Source organism: Lethenteron reissneri, chromosome 52 (genome assembly GCF_015708825.2).
Source record: "Lethenteron reissneri isolate LAM-NWPU_2019-01 chromosome 52, ASM1570882v1, whole genome shotgun sequence".
Lineage (NCBI taxonomy): Eukaryota > Metazoa > Chordata > Hyperoartia > Petromyzontiformes > Petromyzontidae > Lethenteron > Lethenteron reissneri.
Genome location: NC_083830.1, coordinates 11,729,512 through 11,748,744, shown reverse-complemented (window position 1 = coordinate 11,748,744; position 19,233 = coordinate 11,729,512). Strand labels below are relative to the sequence as shown.

Here is a 19,233-nt window from a genome sequence, read left to right as displayed (position 1 = left end):
AGTGGGTTAAAATTGAGTTGCAAGATTGAGGATACGACAACAACAACAGAGTGAGTTAAATAAAAGCGCATAATAAAAGAGATGTTTATCTCAGTGGACCTTACCTGGTGAAATGAAAATCGTTGAGATTTTAGTCTAGTTTTATCTCTCCTTCCCGAGCACAACAACAAGCAGGAGTAGTGGGAGGAGCATTCTCCACTAACGGTGCTTGTGCCAGGATATGTACACCACAGATATCCATCACATAGAGACCCATATAGTCATCACACATAGACCTATACAATCACTATGCACAGACCCTCAGACTTGCACAGAGACCCATAGACTCATCAGAGAGACCCAAGGGCTCGCACGTGAATGTGTGGTGATTTAGTTGAAGGTGGAGGGGGGTTACCAGCCCCTCGCACCCATCCAGAACTCCCTGTGGCCACTGGTGGCTGCGGGCGACGTGAGGTTCACAGCTGGTCAGGGTTGGCGCCCCCCCCCCCCCCCCCAAAATGGCATCTCTCACAACCACCGCTGCATTATCAACCGTCACCATTCGCCAATAAGTGACAGTGACGTCACCACAGCGCCTGTGCCAGGCCAGGTGCACTTTGAAGCCACGTGAAGTGGCGAAGGCTCGTTGACCGGAGGTCCTGGAACAGACCCAGGTGCCATGGGTTGGCTGACTGAGATGACTGGCAGCACCACCTGTACCCCGTACTGTGCCAAATTGCTGCATATTTATCATCCGGTGTTCCGCTCGTTGTTGTGAGCGTCACTCCTCCGTTGTTGTTGGAGGGCGAGTGTCGCCAACTGCCAAGTAGAAGCATCCTTCACGAGCCTCCCCGCAGAGGCCGATCTCGACACCACTGGTACCAGTCGTCGGCAAAGCCCACTCAGCTCCACATCCTCCCGTACCGCGTCAGTCCACCTCCACTCCAGCCCATGCCGTGCCCGCCCAGCTCCCTCCATCCACCCACATACTCACTTACCGGCTTACTCACGCACTCACCCACTCATCTGCTAACGCACCCACACAGGCTACGCAAAGCATCGTGATCAATTTACACCAAAATCTACTCTCAACCACTTAAACGACATATTCGTAAATGATGCGCACCCTAATCAGCCACTATGGCTGTGTGCAGGGTGTTGTGATGTCACGTAGTACGACGTTTTTCTTGCTCCCCCCCCCCCCCCCCCCCCCCCCCCGTTATAACGCGTTGTCTATCTATGGCCTCGTCACATTGGCCTTAATGGACGTGTGGTGATGGTGAAAGATGATTTGGCGGTGGACACTGAATTACCGGAGCCCCATTTAACATTCAGGTGACACGGGGCACGGTATGTGAAGAACCTCTTATGTCCTGTAAACAGACTTCTCTGCGTGGGATAGTTAACACCTCTTAATGCACAGACAACCGCCAACGCAGCCTCGCCTGCCGGAGGAGCTCGCTGATGATCGGACAGTGTTCAGATCTCTCAAGGATCTGTGAGCTACTCGCACACAAAGATCCCCGTGTAGCCTTTAACAGACTGTTGGGGCAAGTGCTTTATAACATCATCAAAGGGGTGCTGCAATACGATGCAATCAAAATCACCGATCAGAGATTTTCCTATATATGGTCTTTGTTGATTGTGAATCGATACTGATTGTATTGATTCCACTCAGTCGTTACAGCAGCAAGCTCAAAATGTCCGATTTTATCTGAAAATTTCTGCGTTTCACAGATCATACAAAGCAACGGTATTGATGCCTGGTTTGTATGTACTTTTTATTAAAAAACAAATGCATGTAGTCTATCAGACTTTTGTATTAAATCGCTCTGCAAAAAGTCATTTTGTATGCTAATAAATCAATGTTATGCTAATGCAAAATTTCATCATAGCCGCGACTCGGTTTACTCCGATGTGCAATGTCATCTTTATTTCGATCCTGTGAGTGTACAATTTTATATTAAACTCCATTTACTGAGTGAATACAAGACCACTTATATGATGATGTCCATTTTTATCATAGCTGTGATTCATTCAGCCATTCACTCACTCAGCCACAAACTCACTCAGCCACACACTCACTCAACGACTCACTCAACTACTCAGCCACTCACTCACTCAGATATTCACTCACTCAACCACTCACTCACTCACTCAATAATTAACTCAACCACTCAACCAATCATTCAACCACCCACTCACTCAATCACTCAACCATCACGCTCTCACTCAACCATTCACTCACTCAGCCACTCACTCAGCCACTCACTCACTAAACCACTCGCTCATTCAACCGCTCGCTCACTCAACCATTTACTCACTCAACCACTCACTTGCTCACTCAAGCACTCGCTCACTCAACCACTCGCCCAACCACTCGCTCAACGACTAACTCTACCACTCACTCACTCACTCACTCAACCCCTCACTCAACCTTTCACTCAACCCCTCACCAAACCACTCAACGACTCACCAGAATCCTCTCGGCTTGGGGACTCACTTAACCATTCACTTAACCACTCACTCGAGCAACCACTCACTCACTTAATGGCTTACTCAACCACTCAACCAATGACTTTCTCACTCACTCAGCCACTCACTCCTTCACTCAGCCACTCACTCATTTAGCCACTCACTCAGCCACACACTCAACCACTCAGCCGCGCACTCACGAAGCTACTTACTCACTCAACCACTCACTCACTTAATCACTTACTCAACCACTCAACCATCACTCTTTAACTCACTCAACCATTCACTCAATCAGCCACACTCACTCAACGACTCACTAACTTAACCGCTCAGCCGCTTCGTCACTCTATCTCAATCACTCAACCACTCGCTCACTCAGCCAGTCACTCCCTCAACCACTAACTGACTGAACCACTCACTCAACCACTCACTCATTCAACCATTCCCGAATTCATTCAACCAGTCACTCAACCATTATGTCGCTGGACGAGTCCCACCTTGATGGGTCTGCAACATTTCTTTCCAGAGTTATTGGCAAAAAACCACAAACATCCCAGAATCCTCTCGGTTTGGGGTCCAAATGTTGTCGCTTATTATATCCCATGAGAAACATCGCATCGAATAAATGTGATTGGATTCTCCCCGCCTGGACGAGCAGAATTGAATATGTAAGCATCAGGGTTTGGATCAAACCTACAACCACCTGTATACCGGGCGAAGTAGTGATCTTCTCGTCACCCAGGTCGCCATAATCCATTCCCGTATCTCTTCTTCTGTGTGTGTGCTACAGGCGGGTGTCTCAGATTGCCAGCACCATGTGATGGGAGCTCCAGGGCATGCTGCGTGCTCGCCAGGAGGGGCTGGGCAAGATGGCGTAGTCGCTGGAGCAGCTGCGGGCGCGGCACCGCCGCTCTCACCCTGGCGGAGTGCAGCAACACAGTGGGGCGGCACCAGCGGGACACTCTGGACAACGCAGCCAAGGTGCGCGCCAGCCACTTGTTCACTCATCCACTCACTCACTCAGCCACTCATAAAACCACTCACTCACTCATCCACTAACTTAAACCACTCACTCAACTACTCACTCACTCAACCATTCACTCAACCATCCACTTACTCAACCACTCAATCAATCACTCACTCAGTCATTAACTCAACCACTCACTCAACCACACACGCATGCGCTCAAACACTCACTCATTGGTTCAAACATTCACTCATTCAAATACTCATTCAACCACTCACTAATTCACTCAACCACTCACTCACTGAACCACTCACTCGCTCACTCAACCACCCGCTCGCTCACTGAACCAATCGCTCCATAAATCACTTATTCAGCCACTCACTCAACCATTCACTCACTCACTCACTCAGCCATTCACTCAACCAATCAGTCACTCAATCATGAATTAAACCACTCACTCACTCAACCCCTTACACATGGGCTCATCACCTGTGTCTCAACCATCTTACTGAGTAACATAACTCTTTTTTTAGAAGTGACCTGGCCACAAATGATAGGTCAACAACGTGCCTTATGTGGAAATTTATAGCAGCCAACTACTCTAAACGCCTGTTTCTAAATGTGTAGGGAAAATCCAGAGGACCAGAATAAAAATCCACTTGACCACGGAGAGAACATGCAAACTCCAAATATACAGGTGTCAGGGTTGGGATCAAACCGACAACCTTCTGTATACCAGACGAGGTAGTTAACATTGTATCCGGGCAAGCCGTACATCGAGCTGAAGTGGACCATGCGGCCCATCCCTATCGCGTGAGTGGCTCCCACTGTTGTTATTGTGTTCATATGTGTGTGGTCTGCTTGTGTGTATGCGTGTGCCGCACTGCGCTATGAACCCAACATGACCAGGCTGTTGCCCCGCTCGCCCGACTCGTTGAGAGGCTTGCCCACCCCCCAGGGCGTTGTCGTGAAGATACCGCTGGGAGGAAGAATATCTCACAATACTGGAAGAGGTGAGGACTACACATAGAGTGGGTGATTAACTGGGTGGGTCTGTGAGTGAGTTGGTGGGTGAGTCAATGGGTGAGTCGGTGGGTGAGTGGGTGAGTGAGTGTGTTAGAGATTGAGTGGGTGGTGGGTGATTGTGTGAATTAGTGGGTGGGTGAGTGAATGGTTTGAAGTGAGTGAGTGGGTGAGGGAGTGGCTGAGAGGTGGGTTGGTGAGTGGATGAGAAAATTGGTGGGTTAGAGATTGAGTGGGTGGGTAACTAGATGATTGGGAGGGTGAGTGGGTGAGTGGCTTAATGGGTGAGTAAGTCGGTGGGTGAGTAGGTGAGTGCCTGGATAAGTAAGTGAGTGTATGGGAGCATGAGTGGGTGGATGGTTGACTAGGTGGGTGAATAGGTGAGTGGGTGGTGGGTGGGTGAATTATTGAGTGACTGTGTGAGTGAGTGCGTGGGTAGGTCAGTGCGATATTGTGTGGGGGAGTGGGTGAGTGAGGGGTTGAGTGAATAGGTTAATGGGCGGGTGAGTAGATTGTTGGGTGAGTGGGTGGGTGAGTCAGTTAGTGGGTGGGTGAGTGAATATCGAAGGTTGAGCAGGTGAGTTAGTGTGTGATTGGGTGCGTGGGTGAATCAAAGAGTGGGGCACCACGGTGGCGACATGTTAACTACCTCACCTAGTATACAGGATTTTGTGAATTCGATCCCATCCCTTGCACCTGTATATTTGGAGTTGGCATGTTCTCCCTGTGGTCGTGTGGATTTTTCTCCGGGTCCTCCAGGTTTTCTCTCCATATTTAAAATCAACATTCATTTAGAGGATGTGGCTGCAATGAATGTCTCCATGATAATCCACTTCGTTAACCTATCATTTGTAACCAGGTCACTTCTGAAAAATATTAATTTAGTTATCTGAACCTTTTCTGGTAAAATAAAAATATATTGTTTAATTTAGTTTATTGGGTGGGTGAGTGGGTAGGTGGGTTATTGAGTGATTTGGTGGGTAGGTTAGAGATTGAGCGGGTAAATGGGTGGGTGTGTGAGTGGGGGTGTGAATAGTTGAGTAGGTGAGTGGGTGAGTAAATTGTTGAGTGAGTGGATTAGAGATTGAGTGGGTGGCAGGGTGAGTGGGTTTGTGAGTAGGTTGGTGGGTGGTTTTGAATGGGTGAGTGGGTGGAGTGCCGTGGTGGCGAGCTGTTAACTACCTCGCCTTTATACAGGAGGTCGTAAATTCGATCCCGACCCTGACGCCTGGTCGCGTTGAATTTTCTCCAGGTGCTCCGGGTTCTCCCTCCACATTTAAAAACATGCAATTATAGAATGTGGCTGCTATAACTTTGTACGTGAAAAGCCACTTAATTGAGTTGAATATTTGTGGTCAATTGGTTTTTGAAAAATATCTATATAGCTGAGTGCCTTACCTGGTAAAATAAAAAAGCGTAATTTTCATTCAGTGTGCAAAGGAGTGGCTGGGTGGGTGAGTGGATGAGTGAGTGCGATGTTTGATGGGTAGTAGGTCAGTGGTGGGGTGAGTGAGTGTGGGCTAGAGATTGAGTGGGTGGCTTGGTGAGTGGGTGAGTGTGTGCTTGGCTCGGTGGTTGAATGAATGGATGGTTGAGTTAGTGGGTGGGTGTTTGAGTGTGTGTTATTGTGGGTGGGAGAGTCAGAGAGTGGAGTGCCATGTTGGCAAATTGTTAACTATCTTGCCTGGTATTTTTAAGTTCGTAGGTTCGATCCAAACCCTGCTTCTCAAAACAGTCTATATAGCTTAGTGGGCCTTACCTGGGGAATTTTTTTTTTATATTTAGTTAAGGGTGTTGGTGAGTAAGTGGGCAGGTGGGTGAGTGCATCAGTGTGGGTTTGAGATTGAGTGGGTGGCTTGGTGAGTGGGTAAGTTCGAGTGACTCAGTGGTTGAGTTTGTGGCTGGTTACGTTAATAGGTGATTAAATTAATGGGTGGGTCAATAATTACGTTGGTAGTGGGTGAGTGGCTGAGGGAATAGGCGGGTGGTTGGCTGGGTGGGTGGGTGAGTAGGTGGGTTATAAATTGAGTAGGTGGCAGGGTGAGTGGATCTGAAAGTGGGTGAGTGAGTAGGTGCATGGCTGGGTGAGTTAGTGACTGGATGGATGAGTGAGTGGGTGAGTGTGTGGGTGCAGGGATGTGTGGGTGGGTGAGTGTGTGTGGGTAGGAGGTTAGGTGGATAGTGCGTGAATGGGTGGTTTAGAAATTGAGTGAGTGGGTTAGTCACTGGGTGAGTGAGTAGATGGGTGGGTTTGTGAGCTTTGGTTAAGAGATTGAGTCAGTAGCAGGGTTGGTGTGTGGTTTAGAGATTGAGTGTGTGGTTGGGTGAGTGGGTGGTTGGGTGAGTGGTGAGGTTAGAGATTGAGTGGCTCGGTGAGGGAGTATTGGGTGGGTGAAGTGAGTTGGTGGGTCGGTGAGTGCGTGGGTGGGTGATTCAGTAAGTGGGTGAGTGAGGGGTTTGGTGAGCGATGGGTTGAGTGGGTGTGTTATTTGTTCGTGAGTTTGTGGGTGGGTGAGTGGGTCAGTTAGTGATTGGGTGAGTAAGTGGGTGGGTGAGCAAGTGAGTGAATGGGTGTGTTGGTAGGTGAGTGTGTAGCTTGGTGAGTGGTCGTAGGGTGAGTGGGTGGGTGAGAAAGTGGTTAACTGAGTGAGTGGTTGGGTGGGTGGGTGAGTTGTTGACTGAGTGGAGTCAGCGAGTGGGTGGGTTAGTTGATGTGGGAGGTTGAGTGGGTAAATTAGTGTGTGAGTGAGTGGATGGGTGAGTCGGAGAGTGAGGCGCCAAGGTGGTGAGACGTGCACTGCCTCGCCTGGTATACAGGAGGTTGTGGATTCGATCCTGACCCTGTCGCCTGTATATTTGGAGTTTGCATGTTCTACACATGGTCGCGTGGATTTTGCTGCAGGTCCTCCGGGTTTTCCCCTCTGCATTTAGAATCAACATGCGTTTAGAGGATTTGGCTGCAATAAATGTCTATGTGATAAGCCACTTCGTTTATCTATAATTTGTTCACAGGTCTATTCTGAAAAGGATCTATATAGCTCAATGGGCCTTACCTGGGGAAATAAAAAGTAGTTTAGTTTAGGGGGTAGGTGGCTCGTTGGGTCGGTAGGTCTGTTGCAGGTCAAGTAGGTGGCAGGGTGAGTGGTTGAGTAGGTCAGTGGCAGGGTGAGTGGGAGGACTGGTGAGTGTGTGAGTTAGAGATAGAGTGGGTGGATGGGTGGGTGTATGATTGGGAGAGGGAAATGGTGAGTGGATGGGTGAATGAATTGTTGAGTGAGTGAGTCAGTGAGTGGGTGTGTAGGTGGGTGGTTAGCAAGGTGTGTGGGTCTTTGAGTGGGTATGTGGCTGAGTGGGTATGTGGCTGAGTGGGTATGTGGCTGAGTGGGTATGTGGCTGAGTGGGTATGTGGCTGAGTGGGTATGTGGCTGAGTGGGTATGTGGCTGAATGGGTATGTGGCTGAATGGGTATGTGGCTGAATGGGTATGTGGCTGAATGGGTATGTGGCTGAATGGGTATGTGGCTGAATGGGTATGTGGCTGAGTGGGTATGTGGCTGAGTGGGTATGTGGCTGAGTGGGTATGTGGCTGAGTGGGTATGTGGCTGAGTGGGTATGTGGCTGAGTGGGTATGTGGCTGAGTGGGTATGTGGCTGAGTGGGTATGTGGCTGAGTGGGTATGTGGCTGAATGGGTATGTGGCTGAATGGGTATTGGCTGAGTGGGTATGTGGCTGAGTGGGTATGTGGCTGAAGTGGGTATGTGGCTGAGTGGGTATGTGGCTGAGTGGGTATGTGGCTGAGTGGGTATGTGGCTGAGTGGGTATGTGGCTGAGTGGGTATGTGGCTGAGTGGGTATGTGGCTGAGTGGGTATGTGGCTGAGTGGGTATGTGGCTGAGTGGGTATGTGGCTGAGTGGGTATGTGGCTGAGTGGGTATGTGGCTGATGGGTATGTGGCTGATGGGTATGTGGCTGAAGTGGGTATGTGGCTGAATGGGTATGTGGCTGAGTGGTATGTGGCTGAGTGGGTATGTGGCTGAGTGGGTATGTGGCTGAGTGGGTATGTGGCTGAGTGGGTATGTGGCTGAGTGGGTATGTGGCTGAGTGGGTATGTGGCTGAGTGGGTATGTGGCTGAGTGGGTATGTGGCTGATGGGTATGTGGCTGAGTGGGTATGTGGCTGAGTGGGTATGTGGCTGAGATGGGTATGTGGCTGAGTGGGTATGTGGCTGAGTGGGTATGTGGCTGAGTGGGTATGTGGCTGAGTGGGTATGTGGCTGAGTGGGTATGTGGCTGAGTGGGCTGAGTGGGTATGGTGGCTGAGTGGGTATGTGGCTGAGTGGGTATGTGGCTGAGTGGGTATGTGGCTGATGGGTATGTGGCTGAATGGTATGTGGCTGAATGGGTTATGTGCTGAATGGGTATGTGGCTGAATTGGGTATGTGGCTGAGTGGGTATGTGGCTGAGTGGGTATGTGGCTGAGTGGGTATGTGGCTGAGTGGGTATGTGCTGAGTGGGTATGTGGCTGAGTGGGTATGTGGCTGAGTGGGTATGTGGCTGAGTGGGTATGTGGCTGAGTGGGTATGTGGCTGAGTGTTGTATGTGGCTGAGTGGGTATGTGGCTGAGTGGGTATGTGGCTGAGTGGGTATGTGGCTGAGTGGGTATGTGGCTGAGTGGGTATGTGGCTGAGTGGGTATGTGGCTGAGTGGGTATGTGGCGAGTGGGTAGTGGCTGAGTGGGTATGTGGCTGAGTGGGTATGTGGCTGAGTGGGTATGTGGCTGAGTGGGTATGTGGCTGAGTGGGTATGTGGCTGAGTGGGTATGTGGCTGAGTGGGTATGTGGCTGAGTGGGTATGTGGCTGAGTGGGTATGTGGCTGAGTGGGTATGTGGCTGAGTGGGTATGTGGCTGAGTGGGTATGTGGCTGAGTGGGTATGTGGCTGAGTGGGTATGTGGCTGAGTGGGTATGTGGCTGAGTGGGTATGTGGCTGAGTGGTATGTGGCTGAGGTGGGTAGGTGAGTGGGTGGCCTGCGAAACTACCTTACCTTTTGTAAAGGAGGTTGTGGGTTCGGTCTCGATCTTGATGCCTATACAGGCATTTGGAGTTTGCATGTTCTCCTCGTGGTTCATGGATTTTTCTCCGAGACCTCTGGGTTTTTTGTGGCCACGTTGCTTCTGAATAAGATCTGTATAGCTCTGTGGGCCTTGCCTTGTAAAAAACAAAATTTAGTTTACAGTTAGGTGAGTGGGTATTTGAGTGCGTAGGTGGGTGAGTGAGTTGGTGGGTGGTTAGGTTAGTAGGTGAGGGGCTGGGTGAGTGAGTTGTTGGGTTAGATATGGAGTAGGTCATAGTGTGAGTGGGTGGGTTGGTGCGTGAGTTGGTCAGGGAGTGGGTGGGTGAGTTAATGGGTGGGTTGTTGGGTGAGTGAGTTAGTGAGTGCATTTGCAGGTGGGTGCGTGGATGATTGGTTTAGTGAGTGGGTTAGAAATTGAGTGCGTGGCAGGGTGAGTGGGTTTGTGAGTCGGTTAGTGGGTGTCTTTAGTAGTTGAGTGGGTGAGTCAAAGAATTGAGCGCCACGGTGGCAAGATGTTAACTACCTCGCCTACTATACAGAATGTTGTGGGTTCGATCCCGACCCTGACGCCTGTATATTTCACTCCACATGTAGAAACATGTAATAAGAGGAATTGGGTGCAATAAATGTATACAGCGACTTTGTTGAACCATCAGTGGGCCTTACCTGGTAAAAGAATATCTCACATTACCAGAAGAGGTAAGGACTACATATAGAGTGGGTGATTAACTGGGTGGGTCTGTGAGTGTGGGTCAGTGATCGAAGAAGTAGGTGAGTGAGTGTGTTAGAGATTGTGGGTGATAGGGTAAGCCATGGGTGACGTGAGTGGGTGTGTTGTTTGGGAGTGAATAGACAAGTGGTTGGGTGAGTTAGTGGGTGGCTGAGTGGGTGGGTGGGTGAATGGGTTTAGAGATTGAGTGGGTGGTGGGTGGTTGGGTGAATGAGTGGGTGGGTGGGTTTGTGAATGGTTGAGGTGAGTGAGTGGGTGGGTCAGCGCATGAGTGGGTGTGGGAGTGGGTGAGAGGTGGGTTGGTGAGTTGGTGAGAGGATTAGTGAATTGGTGGGTTCGAGATTGCGTGCCTGGGTGAGTGAGTCGGTTAGAGATTGAGTGGGTGGCAGGGTAAGTGGGTGGGTTGCTTAATGGGTGTGTGAGTGGGTGGATGAATAGGTGAGTGGACAGGTGCATGGTTTAGTGGGTGGGTGAATAAGTGAGTGGGTGGGTGAGTGGATTGTTGCGTGAATGTGTGGGTGGTTGAGTTTTTGGGTAGATGGGTGTGTGAATATGGGAGGAGAGTTCGTGTGTTAGTGGGTGGGTGAGTCGGAGAGTGAGGCACCATGGTGCCGAGATGTTAACTACCTCGCCTAGTATACAGGAGGTTGTGGATTTTATCCCAGCCCTTCCGCTTGGATATTTGGAGTTTCTATGTTCTCCCCGTGGTCGTGTGGAATTTTCTCCAGGTTGTCCCTCCACATTTGAACATGCATTTATATAATTTGGTTGCAATAACATTCTACGTGAAAAGCCACTTAATTGAACTGTCATTTGTGCTGAGGTGGCTTCCGACAAAGATCTATAGCTCAGGGCCTTACCCAGTAAAATGAAAAACAATTAAATATTAGTTTATTGTGTGGATGAGTGGGTGCGTGCGTGCGTGGGTGGGTGCGTGGGTGGATGAGTGAGTGGATGGGTTGATGCGTCGTAGGTGAGTCGCTGAGTGAGTGAGTGGTTGGGTGCATGAGTGTGAGTTAGAAATTGAGTGGGTGGCTTAGTGAGTGGGTCAGTGTATGAATGGCTCAGTAGTTGAGTGAGTGAGTGGGTGATTGAATGAGTGGGTGAGTGTGTGGGTTAGTGGGTGGGAGAGTCAGACAGTGGGGCGCCATGGTGGCGAGATGTTAACTACCTCGCCTGGTATGCAGAAGGTTGTGGGTTTGATCCCGACCCTGACACCTGTATATTTCCCTCCACATTTAAAATCAACTGCAATACATGTCATAAGCCACTTCGTTGACCTATAATTTTTAACCAGGTCATTTCTGAAAAAGATGTTTAGCTCTGTCGGCCTTACCTGGTAAAATAACCACAATTTAGATTTAGTTTAGTGTGTTGGTGAGTGGGCGGGTGAGTGCGTGGGTGAGTGGGTGAGTGTGAGTGGCTCGGTGGTTGAGTTAGTGGGTGGCAGTGGGTGGTTGAGTTAGTGGGTGGTGGAATGTTTTGGTGGTTGAATTATTGGGTGGTTGAGTGATGGGTGGGTGGGTGAATAATTACGTGGTTAGTGGGTGAGTTTCTGAGGGAGTGGTTGGGCGAGTGGGTGGGTTAGAAATTGAGTGGGTGGCATGGTGAGTGGATGTGTATGTGACTGGGTGAGTAGGTGAGTGGCTGGGTGAGTATGTGAGTGGATGGATGAGTGAGGGGGTGAGTGGGTTTGTGGATGAGTGCGTGTGTGGGTAGGAGGTTATGTGGGGAGTGAGTGGGTTAGTGACTGGGTGAGTTGTAGTTGAGATTGTCAGTTTAAAAGTGAGTTGGTGGGTTAGAGATTGACTGGCTCGGTGAGTGAGTGCTGGGTGGGTTAGTGAGTTGTTGGGTGGGTGAGTGTTAGTGGGTGGATGATCGACTGGGTGGGTGGTTGAGTGAGGAGATGGGTGGGTGGGTTGCAGTGACGTGTGGTGAGGTCAATGGCTGGGGAGGCACTGGCTTGTGTCAGAGCCAGATTCACACACTGAGGGGGACGTGGCCTCACGGAGGGGGGCGTGTTAGATGCATCCTCCTCAGTGAGGCAAATGTGATGGCTGCCTCCCCTGGTCCTTTTTCATTGCAGTTTCATGACGAGACCAGCGAGCCTAAATATCTTAATACACATACGTGAAATAAGTTACCTGGAGTATGGAAGGCGAGGACATGAAATGAAGGGGTCTACAAACATTACATTGGTGACATACTGTGATAGTAACAGGCACGCGCTTATTGCCCGCGCTCCATCCAGTTACTGAGGGGTTGCGTAATCAGGGGAGGCTGAGCTCGTCGCTGCCTCACCTCTCGTCTCTTCCTATTTGCAGCGGAGCTCCGCAAATTTGACGATTTTGACTATAAAAATGATTGGAATCGTACAGAAATGACATTTATAACACAGATCCTTGGAAAAATCTTAATTTTTATTTTATTCTCTTTTTTTTTACTTTTCTTAAAAACTATTGTCATTGGAGTATGACAGGTGAGGCTCTGCCTCCCCTGACCGCACGTCGCTGGTGGGTTGGTAGGTTGGTGAGGAAGTGAGAGAGTTAGTGGGTACGAGATTGAGTGGGTGGCTGGCTGAGTGGTTGAGAAGATGGGTGTGCGATTTCATGGGTGAGTGAGTCGGTGAGTGAGTCGGTAAGTGAGTAGGTGAGTGGGTTTTTGTATGGGTGAGTGCTTCAGTGGGTTCATGAGTGAGTGGATGGGTTATTGAGTGAGAGGGTGGATATTTGAGTAAGTGGTGTGCGTGAATAGGTGAATGGGTGGGTGTTTGAGTGAGTGAGTCAGAGAATGGGGTGCCACGGTGGTGAGATGGTAACTTCCTCACCTAGTGTATACAGGAGGTTGTCGATTCGATCCCGACCCTGTCGCAAGTATATTTGATTGTGCTTGTTCTCCTCGTGGTCGCGTGGATTTTTCTCCAGGTCCACGGAGTTTTCCCTCTGCATTGAGAATAAACTTGCATTCAGAGGATTTGGCTGAAATGCATGTGTATGTGATAAGCCACTTCGTTAACCTGTCATTTGTAACAAGGTCGCGTTTGAAAAAGATCTATATAGCCCTGTGGGCCTTACCTGGTAAAATAATAACAGTTTTGTTTTTGTTTCGTGGGTGAGTGAGTGAATGGGTGGGTTGGTGGTTGGGTGGTTGAATGGGGGTTGGGTGGGTGAGTTGGTGGGTGTTCGAGTCAGTGGCTGGGTCATTGTGTGAGTGGATGGGTATTTGAGTAAGTGGTGCGAGTCAGTAGGTGAATGGGTGGGTGTTTGGTTGAGTGGCTGGTAGGTGGGTGAGTAAGTTAGTGTAGGAGGTTGAGTGGGGAAGTTAGTGTGCGAGTGGGTGGGTGAGTGAGTCAGAGAATGGGGCACCACGGTGGTGAGATGGTAACTACCTTGCATAGTATACAGGAGGTCATGGAATTGATCCCGACCCTGCCGCCTGTATATTTCGAGTTTGCATCTTCTCCCTGTGGTCACGTGGATTTTTCTCCGGGTCCTTGGGGTTTTACCTCTGCATTGAGAATAAACTTGCATTCAGAGGATTTGGCTGCAATAAATGTATATGTGATAAGCCACTTTGTTTACCTGTCATTTGTAACAAGGTCGCTTTTGAAAAAGATCTATATAGCTCTGTGGGCCTTAGCTGGTACAATGAGAAATAGTTCAGTTTTCGTTTAGTGGGTGGGTGAGTGGTTGGTGGGTGATTGATTGAGTGGGTGGTTGGGTTGGTGGGTGAGTGTGTGAGTTAGAGAGTGGGTGGGTGGATGGGTGGGTGTGTGAGTGGGGGAGTGAATAGGTGAGTGGATGGGTGAGTGGAGTCTAGAGTGAGTGGGTCAGTGAGTGAGTGGGTTGGTGGGTGGGTCGTTGAGTTAATGAGTGGGTGTGTAGGTGGGTGCACAGGTATGTTCTTGAGTGGCTGTGTGTGTGCATGAGCAAGTGAGTTAGCGGTTGAGTGGGTGGCAGGGTGAGTGGGTGAGTGAGTGTGTGGGTGGCTTTCGTAGTTTAGTGGTTGGGTTAGTCAGATAATGAGGCGCCACAGAGCGAGATGCAAACCCTCTCGCGAAAGCCGACGTTTTAAACTGGTATATTGGAATTCGTATTTTTGACCCCAACCCTGATGCCTGTATATTTGGAGTTTGCATCTTCTCTCGTGGTCACGTCGATTTTCCTCTGATTCCTTCGGGTTTGTTGAACACGTAGACTTTCGCGACCAATATCATCCATAATAGAGGTTTATTTTTTGGGTTAGATCGCGTAAATATATAAATGTGTTGTGAAAACCCACCACCATCCGACACAGCCAACTAGTAAGGGTTGTCACGTACGCAGAACATGCCAATTTGTAACTAGTACAGCACACGGTGTGTTGGAGAGTCAAGCCACAACATTTACAATCTGAGTACGACGTTTCGCCAGTAATTACAACTAGCTTCATCAGGCAACAGCCAGATTTGTGGAGACATTCACCTGTTTCGTTCCTTATATAGAGGCGTAGATGTGTTGCCTGTTTTTATCATTTGCCTGTTATCATTCGCCTGTTATTAAGTTAAAAGTAGAAATAGTTATTATTGTTGTAATCACGTTATCAGTAGAAATAATTGTTATTTCGTTAAAAGTAGAAATAATTATTGTTATCAAGTTCTAAGTGGAAATAATAATTACTGTTCTCATTCACCTGTCGTTATCATTTGCCTGTTGTTATTTTTCGCCTATTGTTATCAAGTTAGAAGTAGAAAGTTATTATTGTTGTTATCATTCGCCTGGTGTTGGTAGCGCACGTCTCTAATCCAGCACTGTGATTCCAAAGAACACAGGATGAGATGTTACTATCCTTTGTGCAAGCACTTCCAAGAGTTCATGAACAGTGAGCCTGGTGAAATTTGGGGAGCGCATCGTCAGTAGCGACCCTTTGGTTCCTAGGGTGTTTCGGCCTTTCATACTATACACCCTCCCCAAAGGCGGCCAGCGACAGGGTGATCAATCCTATGCTTGCGTCCCATTCCCAATTAGTCATAGGAGTTGCCTTGTTGTTGGTAGCCAACATCCCATGGGACTATGCATGGCAGGGGCGTCCTCCTCCCTGAGTCAAGCATTGTTGACTGCATACCTCCTGGCCCTCTCACTTTGGGGCCCAGCTGGGGTCTTTCCTCTTCATCCAGAGCCACTGACTGCTGCCTTCTGCCGCCTCCGATACAGCTTTGATTGCCGAACGCTGGCTCTGGCCCTTAATTCCCAGGTCTCTAAGCAGTCTGGTTGTAGATGTTGCCACAAAACCTCTGCAGCCCACCTCCACTGGTCGGACTTCTGTGTTCCAGCCATGATGCCGTGCTTCGGCAGCTAGATCGGCATAGCGCAGATGTTTTCGCTCATAAGCCTCATCTACTGAGTCCTCCCAGGGTACTGTGAGCTCAATGATGAAGACCTTCTTGAGCGAACGGGACCAGAGCACCACGTCAGGTCTTAGGGTGGTGGTTGCGATCTCCGGAGGAAACACAAGTTGCCGGCCAATGTCAGCTAGCATTTTCCAGTCGCGGGCCAAGCGCAGCTGGTCTCGCTCTATTGGTGTAGAGCCGCTCTTCGGTGGTTTAGCCCCTTCGCGGACAAAGGTCGTCCGTAAGGGGTGTGATGCTGCTGGGGGTGGTAGGGAGTTGGTGGCAGCTCGCTTGTCCTCCAGGGCGGATGCAAGGTTTTTAAGGACTTGGTTGTGACGCCAAGTGTAGCGTCCTTGGGTGAGGCTTGTTTTACACCCTGTGAGAATGTGCCTGAGGTTGGCTGGCATGGAACAGAGGGCACAGTCCGGATCTTCACCATACCATTGGTGAAGATTAACTGGTGTTGGAAGGATGTCATATGTTGCTCTGATGGAGAAGCTCAACCGCCTCGCTTCCGTGGAAGGTAGCGAGGGCTGGTGAATCACCGCACAATGATGTTGTCAAATCCCCTTCCTGTGGGCGTCGAGGTGCCATAACGTGACTCGCCAGGAGAAGGCAGTAGAGCAAGTGGACTAATCGCCATCTTCACCTGTACAGGGATAGAGTGTTTCACCCTCGCACGCATGGGTTTTCTCCGGGTCCTCCGGTTTCCCCCACTGGTATAAACACTCGTCATTAATTAGCGCATAATGCCTCCATAGAGGACCACAGAGCTTGGACAATTGTTGGTACTGGCTCACCACGTAGCTTCCTTCCTGCACGGCTGTGGTTCCTCATGCCTCTGAGTCGTTCTTGTGCGCGCTATAAAACTTTTAATTATTACTGTTATTCGCCAGGCGGTGGTGTTGCAAGCCTGTAATCCAGCAGTGGAAGGCAGCAAGGGTGAGTGGATCACACAGTGAATGTTGTGAAACCCCCTTCCTGTGGGCATCGATGTGCCTTCTCCTGGCTGGCTGGCTAGAAGGCAGTACAGAAAGTGGGATAATCGCCATCTTTTCCTATACGGTTTAAAGTGCTGCCCCCCGGGGTTTCTCCAGGTGCTCCGGTTTCCCCCACTTGTGTAAGAACTCCTCATTCATTCGTCGAAAACTTAAAAAAAAAACAATTCAGGACCCGACTGTGACTCAGTGTGGATTTCCTGGACTAAGTCTATTTTATTATTATAAAGAATTAAAGGGGCTGTTTGATGACACGACTAGAGAGCTGGCTTGCACTGCAGGGAACTTAATATTCAACTTGTATTCCGCAACCCTCAATGGCCATTTTAAGTTAAATTTGTGCATGTAAGACTCGCACAAACAACCATACCCAGAAACCCATAGACCCCAACAGAGACCCATACATTCCTACAGACACTTACTCACACAGCGACCCCATACTCACAGAGACCGATAGACATGCACAGAGACCCATAGCCTCACACAGAGATCCATACACTCAAAGGCCCAAAAACTCACACAGAAATCCATAGATTCGCACAGAGGTCAATAGAATTAGAATTTGAATATTTATTTATACTGAATGAATCTGATAAGCTATAACGATCTGTTTTCACAGACGTCCAATCGGGTAGGTCAGAAAATAACAAAAATACAATACAAAAACATCACAGGAAAGGTAAACAAATTGTTTCGAAATATACAAATTAAACTGAACTCTTTTTATCTTACCATAGATTCAAACGTGTTGGACTCGCACAGAGATCTTAACCACTAAACCTCGAACAATTAAAACACTCTAAACCCCTAACTATCTAAATCCATAACCATCTAAACCGCTAACCCTCTCAACCTCTTTACCCTTACAACCCTAATCTTTAAACCCCTCGCCCTCTAAAAGCTTAACCTCTAAACCCCCAAAACCCTAACCATCTCAACCCCTAATCCTCTAAATTCCTATACCCCTAACCCTCAACCCCTTTACCCTTCAAATCCTAACCCACCAAAACCCTCACTCTCTAAACCCCGTATTCTTTTAACCCTAACCGTCTAAGCCAATAAAAACCAAACCCTCTAAACCCTCTGAATCCCTAACCCTCTAAACCTTGAAACCCTAACCTTCTAAAACCCTAAATCCCTAACATTCTAAATACCAACCAATTTAAACCATAACCCTCGAAAGAACTAACCCTCTAGACCCCTAACCCTCTGAACTCATAACCTCCTAAATCCTCAACCTCTAAAACCCTAATTCTCAAAACCCTAACGTTTTAAAACCCTAAATCCGTAACCTAATCCCAACACATTTAAATCCCAACCCTCTAAAGAACGAACCCTCTAGACGCCTAACCCTTAATACACCTATGCCCCTAAAATGCTAACCCTCTAAGCACATAATCCACTAAACCCGTAACCCTCAAAACCCAAACGTTCTAAAACCCTAAATCCGTAACCTAATCCCAACACATTTAAACCCCAACCCTCTAAAGAACGAACCCTCTAGACGCATAACCCTTAAAATACCAATGTCCCTAAAATACTAACCCTCTAAACAGATAATCCACTTAACTCGTAACCCTCTAAACCCATAAAGGTTTTTTGTTGTTAGATTATGTAAATATAAACGTGTCGTTAAACCAACCACCACCCGAAACAGCCAATTAGTAAAATTTGTCACATCAACAAAAAGTGGCATTTAGTGTTTGAGACTAACCAAAAAAAAAACTTTATTATGGACAATATTAGTTGTGAAAGTCTAGGTGTTAAACCCTCAACTCTCAAACCACTAAACCCGTAACACTGTAAATCACTAACCCTTGAAACCCCGATACCTCTAAGCCCCTAAACACATACCCTTATAACCTCCTCAACTACTAACCATCTAAACCATTCAACCTCCAACAATCGAAACCCATAAACCTCTAAACACATAACTCTCTAAACCCCTAACCCTCTAAAACCCATAAACCTCTAAACACGTAACTCTCTAAACCCTCTAAACTCAAAACGTTCTAAACTCTAACCCTCTAAACACCAAATCCTCTGAAGGACTTTCCCCTTAAGACCCCAACCGTCTAAACACCTCACTCTATAAAACCGCAACCCATAAACCCCCAACACTCTTAACTGCCTAAACCCTTAATCATACAAACCCCAAACCGTCTAAACCCCTAAACCTGTAAAACCGTAACCCACTAAACCCCTCACCTTATAAACCCCTAATTCCCTAAACATCAAACCTCTAAACCCATAACCTTCTAAAACTCCTAACCTTGTAAACCAATACACCGAGCAATCAAAACCCATGAACCCTCTAAACCTCTAAACACCCAACTCTCTAAACCCCGAACCCTCTAAATCCATAACCTTATAAACTCTAATCAAATAAAAAAAACCTCAACCCCTTTACCCTTAAAACCCTATCCGTCTAAACTCACCCTTTGAAATCCTAACCCAAATACACCGAAAACCCTAACCCTCTAAACCCCTCATGAGGCGATCCACATATACAAACACAGAGACAATTTCAACCGAGAAGATGGATTATGGCTTAGCAATCATTGGAAGGACGTAATAAACCATTTCGGATCTTCACTGATTGTGTTCACGTTTACGGTGACTT

At 48.3% G+C, this 19,233-nt stretch overlaps 1 long non-coding RNA gene across 1 annotated transcript; it reads left to right on the top strand.

Moving 5' to 3' along the window:
• The first annotated feature begins 3,248 nt into the window (after positions 1-3,248).
• LOC133355960 (uncharacterized) lies at positions 3,249-17,149 on the top strand. Its single transcript, XR_009756805.1, has 3 exons — positions 3,249-3,435; positions 4,331-4,434; positions 16,509-17,149. It is a non-coding gene; the product is annotated as an uncharacterized LOC133355960 (long non-coding RNA).
• Positions 17,150-19,233: the final 2,084 nt, after the last annotated feature.